Below are 11,703 nucleotides of genomic sequence, written 5' to 3' on the forward strand. Positions count from 1 at the left end.
GACTTCCTGAAGACCAGACCAGACAAAGTTCGGCAAGAGTCTTTGAGTTATACGATTCGCGTAAGGGATTAAAAACAAAACACAAATGAAAAACCACACGCCAGCATAAAAGTAGAAACACCTGTAAAGTACAGGAACGCCAAAAATACCATACATTATCATGAGTCTGAAACCTATTGATATCCAAAACAGCTTCCAGTCGTCTCGGATTGGATAAATATACACACATCAAAGAAAGGTTTGCATCACCTCGGTTCCGAGTGTTCCGGAACCTGTACAGAAAATTGGAATAGAGATCAAGATAAACATCATTTCCGTCCTATTTATTGCTCATGAGAACCACACATTGCATGTTGCACCACCATACAGCGAGACCTTCAGAGGTTGTGGGCCAGACTTCTTTATACACTGGTACTTCTAATACCCAGTAGCACGTCCTCTTGCACTGATGCAGACCTGTATTCGTCATGGCATACTATCCACAAGTTCATCAAAGCACTGTTGGTCCAGATTGTCCCACTCCTCAACGGCGATTCGGCGTAGATTCCTCAGAGTGGTTGGTGGGTCACGTTCGATAAGGTTCATGTCTTTATCCTGAAGGATGTCATTCACAAGATGTGCACGATGGGGGCGCGAATTGTCATCCACGAGACGAATGGCTCTCCAATATGCTACCGATATGATTGCACTATCGGTCGGAGGATGGCATCCACGTGTCGTACAGCCGTTACGGCGCCTTCCACGATCACCAGCGACGTACATCGGCCCCACATAATGCCACCCCAAAACAGCAGGGAACCTCCACTTTGCTGCACTCGCTAGTGTGTCTAAGGCGTTCAGCCTCCAAACACGTCTCTGACCATTGTCTGGTTCAAGGTATATGCTACAGTTATCGGTGAAGAGAACATGATGTCAATACTGAGCGGTCCATTCGGTATGTTGTTGGACCCATCTGTACCGCGCTGCATGGTGTCGTGGTCGCGAAGATGAACCTCGCCACGGACCTCAGGCTGAAGTTACTAATTTACGTAAATAAATGTAATAAAAATAGCAAACTGCGGACTGTTCCCACAAATGAAATAGTTGATTTTACACGTAACATTTCTTCTAGCAACCGTTCTACAAAGCATGCCCACTAGTACATATGTCACCTGATTCATGACTGCACAAAAACATTTCCAAGCATGCATTTTACTTAGTTTGGAATAAAATGAAACACCCACACCTTACGTATGCCCTCAATACACTCTCTTACTCTCTCCACAACAGTTGCGCAACAAAACATTGTAAAATCATAAGTTTAAAGTGGTGACTATTACTTGAGCAAGCTATTGTAACAAAAGCAAAGAAGACTCTAGATAAACAGTTTATATTACATGAATCTCTTTAGCTATGTTTTCAAATGTTATTATGGATGACCACGTTACAATCCCCAGCTAAGTATTGTAAAACCAGATAATTTATTATGTATTTTAGGAAAAATTTAATATGTAAAAAAGATTCCAAAACAGAAGTGTTAGTGTCCACATCGCATCTGATACATATCCTCATTGCTAGTTTCAGCAAAGTTAGATTGACAACTTTCTTATCATCAGATACGTGAGTTATAAAGCCACAATATGTGGCACACTGCTATCTGGCTGTCGGAAACATAGAGGTAAACTTACAGAATAGACATTTCCATGTAAGACTGGGTACCTGAAAATAAAAGCCAATATTGTTTGACGACGTACAGAGGTGTCAAATATATTGGGTAGAACACATGCTCTGCTGACAGATTTGTGTATGTGCTCTATCCGAGATCTGGGGACTGTGGTACCCAAGTGAGATGCGATAAATTCTAGTGCTCACAAAATCGCCATAATGACTGGGGAAAAAGCGTTCTACAATGGAATGGACCTGATCAGCCAAAACCGTCAAATAATCATCTGCACTGATGGGACCCATCGAACACGGCAGTATCGCTGTCCAAATCATCACCAAACGGATAATCTTTTTCTGCTTTCCCTGTATTCTGTATAAACGTTCAATACTATTCTTCTTCAAATATTGAACACTTCGGCTTCTTGTTTAGGGAAGCACCCACCATACCGAGAACAAACAATTTGCCCTCGTTCAAATTCACTTAGCTCCGACGCAATGCGTTCGCAAGTACACAGAAAAATGTGCTGACCACAAGTGACAGTTGCAACTATCGTGAAAATTACATAGGTTCGTGTTCAAATACAACGCTCACGCAGTAATTTCCCGCGGTGTTGCGATATTTTTGTCCATTCTCTGTGAAAGGTTACAGTAAAAAAGTAAAAGGGTACAGTAAAGATTCATGGGGAACATAGGATTCTTCGGAAGTGACGAAGAAATCACGTGTTGTCACCAAAAGACGAAATACTAGCGTGTGGTAGTATTAAGATTAAATACTTGCGTGTGTAAATGTAAGTTGAAAATAATTAATATTTCCGTGTTCAGAACTTGAATTAGAGACAAGCACTTCCACATGGTGAGTACAGTGTGAGTCTCAACCAGACTACGAGACAATAAAAAGAATTAGAAGTGTTTGTCCTAGCATTCAGTTGAAGATCCGTGTGTGAAATAAGTAAGATACCAAAACTTCCATTATGAGGTACATTCGTGTGACGCCAGCTTCATATTCAGGTACTCTGAGAGTGAATTAAGGCGAGTCAGCCATCTTCCCGGCAACTCCATGAGGGTTGCACTCCACAGGGAGATGTGCATAAATCCTGCAGAGTTTGTGGTAGGAAAATTATTACGTGGATCAGTGACGTGTGAGCGTGGGATGACTATTGTTTGATGTGGGAAAGTAGAGCGAGTAGAAAACCAAACATTTTGTTTTTGGAGATGTGTTTTGTACTGTAAATGTGATTTATTATGTGTATTTAATCTGTGTGATTTAGATGAGACAGTAGCGAATTTAGTGGGTCTAGCATGATTTTTCCCAGTACAGCACGAAAGACAGTAAATTCGCATGTTGCTAATGAATGAGTAAGGGAGAGAATAAAGTAACAAAAGATTCCTTACCAATCCAGAAAGTGCTCAGTAGCAATAGACAGAAACATTACGAGACCATAGAATAGTAAAATGCTTATGTTATATCATGCCCATTGGGTGGAGAATCACTTGTGTTACTGTTGTGTTTAACTGTAATGCAAGAAATTTTGCAACATTAGCATGAAAGAATTTATTTTAATAAGAGATGAGATATATGAGGCAAATAATGGTCTTGATTACTGAGTTGTGGGTAGCCATTTTGTTGAAGTAGTTTAACGTAACCTCCTTTTTCTTGCCGGGTTGTACAAACTTTGGATAAAATATATACGACAGGAAGGAAATGTGGCCTTTCCAAGGTGGACTGAGTCCATCAGAGATGTGCAATAGCTCTTAGTCAGATGCGTTATCCATTCCGTTACATTAAAAAGTAAGGACGATAATAAGTCATAGCTTAACTGAAAGGCACTAGGGCTCATATTTCAGGCACAGTTGCAGTGGGTATGATAATCATTAAAATATTTCTGATGTACGAATAATAATTGCACTCGCTTGGCAAACCACCTGACTATTAGATGCCACAGAATGGGGTAGGAACTTCCCACCTGTAGCTTTGATACAAGCAAGATCACCATCGTAATGGACACTGATTACAGCAGAATGCGGGACGTTCACAAAAATACCAGTGATCTTGGAATGCATTGAACAGCTAAGATAATCAGTTCACCACTACAACTATTAAAGGGTTTGAAAAGATTTCCTCAGGGTCGGAAGACACACACCGCATACTTTGTTTGCATCCAGTAGGTACGGGCCATAAAACATACATGCAAACGTTGACAAACCATACAATGACATCACTTCGATCTATCACCCAATTAAGACTCCAAAAGATGTACGACTAAACCTGTGGCATCTGGTACGTCACATACAGACGTTTGACAACGACCAATTTCTTTTAAGGAAGCTAAGTGTGTGTCATTGAAACAGCATATGGTAAGCCCTTATTCACATGTATATCATAAGGGAAACCTTCCATATTTTGCAGGAATATCTGCCGTATGACGTCTGCCAGGTTGTGCATCACTGACTTCTAACATCCACTTCAGGCGAGGAAAAGAGGATGTTATTTCTCACTAGATGAATACACTAAGCAGATTCAGAAGGATGTAGGTTGCAGTAGGTACTGGGAGATGAAAAAACTTGCACAGGATAGAGTAGCATGGAGAGCTGCATCAAACCAGTCTCAGGACTGAAGACCACAACAACAACATTTCTCACTAGGTGCAACAGACCCTTTTAAGGAGCATTCGCAATGTCAGCTTTTCAGTCCACACAGATGCGTCTCATGTAATGGCATAGTACGTAAACAACCCCTTTATTATCTGTCAACTCAGTGAAATGGAAATACGTACATTAATTCCATCACAAGTTTAGTTTACACCATGTTGACTTTCAATTCAAAGAGGAAATTAGAAAGAACGGCCAGTTACCCGTCTTGCGAAGATATTCGGATTCATGTACGGCTGTGACAACTGCCTTTTATCTAGCACCAAAACCAAAATGTACACTGCATGCAGCTTCTTTCGCTTGGAAACTGACTGAGATGGACGTACATTTACAGACAGCAGCAATCCCTGTCGGGCATGAAACCATTTGCCACTAACATTTCTCCTGTGTCTGCCGATTAAGTTCTTTTTAAGACCACTATTCTTTCTCCATATTACATGGCTGCGACACTGCATTAGTCGGCTTCGATAGACCAACAACTTGAGCAACTTCATTCACAGTGCGTCATGGGCACTTCTGAACAGGATAGCCGCATACTCTCACTATGTCACCTCTTCACGTCGATCAATCTTACACAGAGTAATATCAGAAACATGGACCAAATGGAAGAGTTTCTAGGTAATATTATTGTTCAATCTTACGCATTTGTTCCATAAGACCTAATAGCAGATGCACTCTATTGCTACAGCTGTTTTCAGCGGTGGAAGGACAGATGACTGCTTGGAACCACTTTGTAACCATGTAGAGGTGTATATTTTTTGGGTGTGGGTTGTGTTTTGTTTGGTAAGCTTGGTATCCGAGAGCGTCTTTATCAGTTGACACTTACCTGTACATCCAATTGCTAACGTTCCTTTTATATTCTTATTAACAATGTGGACCTTTGACCCGTACACTGCAGAGTTTTATGAAATAAATTAACGACCAAATCGTTTTATTCATCTGCCCTTCTTACTGCTACACGTACGTGCTTGTAAGGATACACAATTTGACTGAACTGTAACGACTAAGTCCATGGCGTAATAGCTTAGTCAATAAAGGCCCAAAATAGTTGAATACTAAAAATAATAAATTCATGTAATCCCACATTTTATACAGTAGTAAGTGAGAAGGCCATGAGCTACAAACTGTTGGGAGATGAGTATGGGGGTGGATGGGTTTGAAGGTCAGTTTTGTACGACGTTTCCCTTGAGTAAAACGGAAAATGGAATCTCTAGTGAAAATGTGTCCCAGTAAAAAATTAAACTACCATAAATTAAATTTCCTACATAAAAGTTCTATTCACTCTTTCTCTAGCACTAACAGTTTGCATGAAGAGAGCGAGATAATACTGTAGATCTAGCGTGATTGCATTTACCTTAAATTAGATAGTTTTTTTTAGAAAGTTTGAGGTAGTTTTCCAATTGTATCAAATTATTGGTCTCGACTTCTCTATAGTATTGTGGTATGTGGTAAACAGATATCGTCTTTGCCCTGTATTTCAGTTTTTTGTCTGAAAAGAAAATCTTAAATTTCTGGAGCCTAATAATTTTTTATATACTACTGAATGAGTTGTTATTTCTTATCGTTTGGCATAGCATCACACGCACAATAGGTTGTTGGTGATCATGTGAGTAATACAAGCAACTGTCATCAGCCACCGGTTGTACAGAGTGGATTGTAAAGCGAACTCGATCGCCAGCCGATCCGTGTGCCACGCGGTCGCGATCACCAGCCGATCCTGCATGCTGGGCGATCCCGAAGGCCAGCTGACAATATGCGCAGTGCGATCCTGATCACTGGCCGAATGCATGGTGTGGATTAAAAATCAATTCTGGAGACACTTTGAGCTCTGTGATCTTGGCTTAACATTTAGCTTGCAGCTCGGTTCTTCGACTCAAGTGCCTCTGCATCTGAGTTTAGCTTTACTCCATGTTGTTCTTCATCATAATAACAGTATGTATTCACATAATTATTTTTACATACGTGATAGTACATGTATGTATTGTTTTTATTTATTTCTTTAACCTGGTGAGATTAATGCTTTCAGGACATTTCTTAGATTGGGACAGGGATTTAAATGTAATTTCAAAACATTATATCAGAGTTAATTGAAAAACCATATTTTTAGTTTAAGGCATCTTCTTCTCTTATCTGTGCATATTAAACATTTGCCTGTTATATTCTCTTGGTAGAAATTATTGATCTTTCACTTTTTCCTCCATTTTCCTAAAGGCCTTACACCCAATTGCTAATAATTGATTAATAATTCGGCTATATCGACATTTTTCATTCTTGTGGTTTATATGCATTCAGTTTCTCCTCTATTCCTCAATCCACTCATTTAACCTTATCACTCCCCTGTTCTTCTCTGATGTCAGCTTACATCCTCCTGCGGAATAGTGTGTATATTGTGTTCTACCCACTCGTCTAAGATAGGGTGCCTGGGAAGCTGTTTTCTCGGATCGCTAGACAACAAATCATGCAAATCGTATTAATGGAGTTTATTACAGTACGTTAAATTGACAATACTTAACTTCGCGTATTCACAAATGTGTGTTGCAAGCAACTGACGACATACAAATGAGCAATGTCCTTCGGTATATACAATTTCTTTTCAAGCAAAATAATACAGTTCATAAATCACTGCTCTAGCGTTTGTATGACGACTCGTCTTCTACTACGCCCGCGGCCACACGGCGCGGCTCTTACATTCTCTTCGTGTAGATGCCGCTCCTGTCTTGGTGTCGTCCTAGAGAGGGGTTCATCAGCTTACTATTGGTTGAAGTCATCCCACAGACCTCTCTGCTCTTCCGTTTTTGATCGTCGTGTCAACGCTTGTCGTTACACCGGAACAGTGTATCCAGAAAATCTTCTTAGGAGTCACATCTCCAGTGCTTATATTATTTATACATTTTTTTACATACCACAGTTCATTTCCAAACGTCATACTCGTGTGAGTAAGTTTAAGTACCTTGGCTCCACGATCACCGTTGACGTCCGACTCACCGAAGAGGTCAACACCAGAACTTATGCAGCCCGGATGAAGTGGCGAACAACAACCGGAGTCACTTGCGACCGCAGGATGAAAGACAATTAAAAATCAAAAATCTGTCGCACTGTCATCCGACCAGTCGCCTTGTATGGTTGTGAGTGCTGGCCGACTAGAGTTGGGACAGAACGTCGCCTAAGTGTAATAGAAACGAAGATGCTAAGGTGGACTGCGGGCCTGACTTAGTTAGATCACGTTTCCAAATAGCATTAGGAAACAGATTGGTGTTGCACCGATCCAAGACAAGATGCGTGAGAGTCGTCTTCAATGGTTTGGGCATGTTTTTCGGGCCGGTGATGACTATTGCCAAGGCGGGTTACACACTTGAAGTCATCGGCTGTAGAGCCAAAGGACGACCTAAGCAACGCTGGGCTGATACGATTACTTGATAATTAAATCAAATTACTGGAAAAAGAACATTTAGTTCTACAAAACTTACATACAACACTACAATCTTAAATGCGTGAACAGCCACGCAGATGCAGCCCGTGATAGAACGAAATGGAGACAACGGACCCATATAGCGGATCCCGCAAACACGCGGGCCAAATGCTGAAGGAAAAGAAGAAGATACTTGGATCTGACATCGTTTTCCAGAACTTTGGTGTATTTTCCTTAGTTCTGAAGGTTCTATACATTTTTCTCTAAACGTAGATAAGACTTTTTCTGTTGTACATCTACAACTGTCACGAATGAGACAGTATTTCCTAAGAGACTGCGAAAAGCTTACGCTTTCTGTTTTGTGATTATTTGTTATTGTTTCGCTGGGAATTGGCTTTTAGCCCCTGAAAGACCCGACTTTTGTTTTTCTTGAAGATATAAACAGATTATACCCCTCTGTGTTTGTGGATAAAAAATTAACAGCTGCCTTGGAAGTATTTCCAGCGCTAAGAGAGATATCCTCAGCGGTTGCTGAACTAGACAAATATTTATCAGAGGAATATTGGCCTAGAAACAGAGATTCCTTATACGGGTGTGGAACCAGAAAAGCTTCCGTCCGGAACCACGCAGCTACTACGGTCGCTGGTTCGAATCCTGCCTCAGGCATGGATGTATGTGATGTCCTTAGGTTAGTTAGGTTTAAGTAGTTCTAAGTCTAGGGAACTGATGACCTCATATGCTAAGTCCCATAGTACTTAGACCTATTTCAACCATTTTTTTAACCAGAAAATTGTTGTACCCAACACTGGCTCTGAACATATTATAATATAATATAATAGCTATGTCAGTGTGAATGTATCTTTTCAAAAGGAGGACAAATATACGTCAAGGAAAGGAACTGAATCTCTTCAAATTAAATAGATAAAGTTTCATTAATAAATCATAATATTGATTAATTTTTTCCTTTTTCTTTTTTCTTTTTGAATACATACACTGCCGCACTAATGGTAAATGAAGTCCGTAGATACTTAAAGTAATTACAGTTTTGGTCTATTTCCTATACTGTATTTTGCCTGCAGCAAAAGTATAAAAACGTAAGAAAAATTAATCTTACTTTTAAAATTTACCCATTAGATGAAAGGTCTTTAGGAATTTGTTCTAATAGTTCAGGTTTTTACAGCAGATAAAAAGCAGGTGATTTTAATCTCAAAATTTCTAGTGACATGACATAAACTAATTTACCTCTTTTTATACGATCTTTAAAAACAGGACTAAATTAGACGAACATACAGGTATAACGGCGCTAATTGTAAAGGAAATGTGAATTCCTTTATTTTATGAGTGAATGGTGAGTGATGAGTCATGGAAGAAAAATAGTTCATTCCAATGAGTGAGCAGTTCTAATTCAGTCTCTGCAAAGTACTGTTTTGTCCATCTATAGTCAATAGCAGCTGCATCTGAAGTCTGCATTACGGAGAGGAAGTCGCGATATCAAATTGTCCCTGCACCAAGGGCAGCTTAAGGGCGCTGGCGGCTTCATCTGTAACAATCCGACGCCTTGCGATCACTGTCATCGATCAACCTCCTTACAGTCCCAAATTCGCACCATCAGAATTTTCATCTGTTTCCAAAAAAGAACACCTTTGAAGACTTCCCTTGATAGTGGTAAAGCGGTGTAAGCAGTGGTGATGTCGTGGCTCCGTTGACGTCAAACATTCTAAGAGTGAAGGTGTCACCAAACTGGTCTCACGTTGGGAGAAATGTGTTCGTTGCCACGGTGACTATGTTGAGAAAGAAACACGTAGATGTGAAGAATAAAGATGTAGAACGTGAACAGCGTTTGTTTTATTAAAAACGCTTTGAGAGTGTACACGTAAAATAGAGGCTTTAATTTTCAGCACGCCTTGGTATTTGTATGGGTAAAGTTGTACATTGAAACACATATCAGACTTTCACTTTCTTATAGAAGTTTTAAACACTGTGAGATCAAAAGTATCCCGACACCCCCAAAATCATACGCTTTTTATATTAGCTGCATTGTGCTGCCACCTACTGCCAGGTAATCCATATCACGGACCTCAGTAGTCATTAGAGATCGTGAGAGAGCACAATCGGACGCTCCGCGGAACTCACGAACTTCGAAAGTGGTTAGGTGATTGGGTGTCACTTGTGTCATACGTCTGAACGAGAGATTTTCACACTGCTAAACATCCCTAGGTCCACTGTTTCAGATATGATAGTGAAGTGGAAACATGAAGGGACACGATCAGCACAAATGTGTACAGGACGACCTCGTCTGTTGACTTACACAGACCGCCGAAGGTCGAAGAGGGTCGTAATTTGTAATAGGCAGACATCTATTCAGATCATCACACAGGAATTCAAAACTGCGTCAGGCTCCACTACTAGTACTATGACACTTAGGTGGGAGGTGAGGAAACTTGGATGTCATGGTCGAGCGGCTGCTCATAAGCCACACATAACGCCGGTAAGTGCCAAACGACGCCTCGCTTAGTGTAAGGTGCGTAATAATTGGACGATTGAACAGTGAAAAAACTTTGTGTGGAGTGACGAATCACGGTACATAAGCCGGCCGCGGTGGCCATGCGGTTCTAGGCACTGCAGTCCGGAACCACGGGACTACTACGGTCGCAGGTTCGAATCCTGCCTCGGGCATGGATGTGTGTGATGTTAGTTAGGTTTAAGTAGTTCTAAGTTCTAGGGGATTGATGACCTAAGATGTTAAGTCCCATAGTGCTCTGAGCCATTTGAACCATTTTGAACGGTACGTAATGAGGTGATTCAATGGCAGGTGAACGTCATCTGTCAACGTGTGTAGTGCCAACAATAAAATCAGAGGCGGTGGTGTTATGGTGTGGTCGTGTTTTCATAGAGGGGGGCTTGCACCCCTTGTTGTTTTGCGTGGCACTATCACAGCACAGGCCTACAATGATGTTTTAAGCACCTTCTTGCTTCCCATTGTTGAAGAGCAATTCGAGGATGGTGACTGCATCTTTCAACACGATCGAGCACCTGTTCATAATGCCCTGCTGTGGCGGAATGGTTACACGACAATAACATCCCTGAAAAGGACCGGCCTGCACAGATGCCAAACCTGAATCCTATAGAACACCTCTGGCATATTCTGTAACGCCTACTTCGTGCCAGGAGTCACCGACCGTCTTCGATACCTCTCCTCAACGCAGCACTTCGTGTAGATTGGGCTGCCATTCCCCAAGAATCCTTCCAGCACATGATTGAACATATGTCTGCAAGCTGTCATGAGGCTAAGGATGGACAAACACCATACTGAATTCCAGAGTTACCGATGGAGGGCTCCACGAACTTGTAAGTCATTTTCAGCCAGGTGTCCGGATACTTTTGATCACTTAGTGTGTACTCTCGTATCCCATTTTAAAAGACACCAAGCACTTTAAGAGTGCTGAAGTCTTTTTGTTAGGTTTCAAAAGTTACTTTGGAAGAGTAAGAATTTTTTTAAATGTGAAAAACGATGATGGTCCTAGGAACTGATAGCGTATGCAAATTTAGTAGTGTTGCAATTGAGAAGATCTTGTGAATCTATATTTAATAATCTATTTGTTACATTATTAGTTGTCTACACACCAGTCATCAGCCAATGCAATCAAACTAAGAGGAAGTATTATCAAAATCCAGTTCCAAAAATGAAGACGCCTTGAAATAAAAGCTGTTGGCAACTAACACAAATTTACATTTTTCAGACAGAGCTCAGACAAACTCAGTTCTATTGCAGATATCATTTATTCAGTGATACAAGATTTACTTCAGTCTCAGTGTACAACTTTGTGCACGACCGACGAAGTAAGGCCTAACAGACCTCACGCTGTTTTAAAAATATAGGGAATTTTACTCGCCGTACAACTACCTAACTGAAGAATTAACAATGTTCTCCAAATAGCTCTAATATATTACACAGTACTTAAATATCTAGAACTCGTAATGTTTACAAAGGAAGCATAAAA

This window comes from Schistocerca serialis, chromosome 6 (assembly GCF_023864345.2).
Source record: "Schistocerca serialis cubense isolate TAMUIC-IGC-003099 chromosome 6, iqSchSeri2.2, whole genome shotgun sequence".
Taxonomy (NCBI): Eukaryota; Metazoa; Arthropoda; class Insecta; order Orthoptera; family Acrididae; genus Schistocerca; species Schistocerca serialis.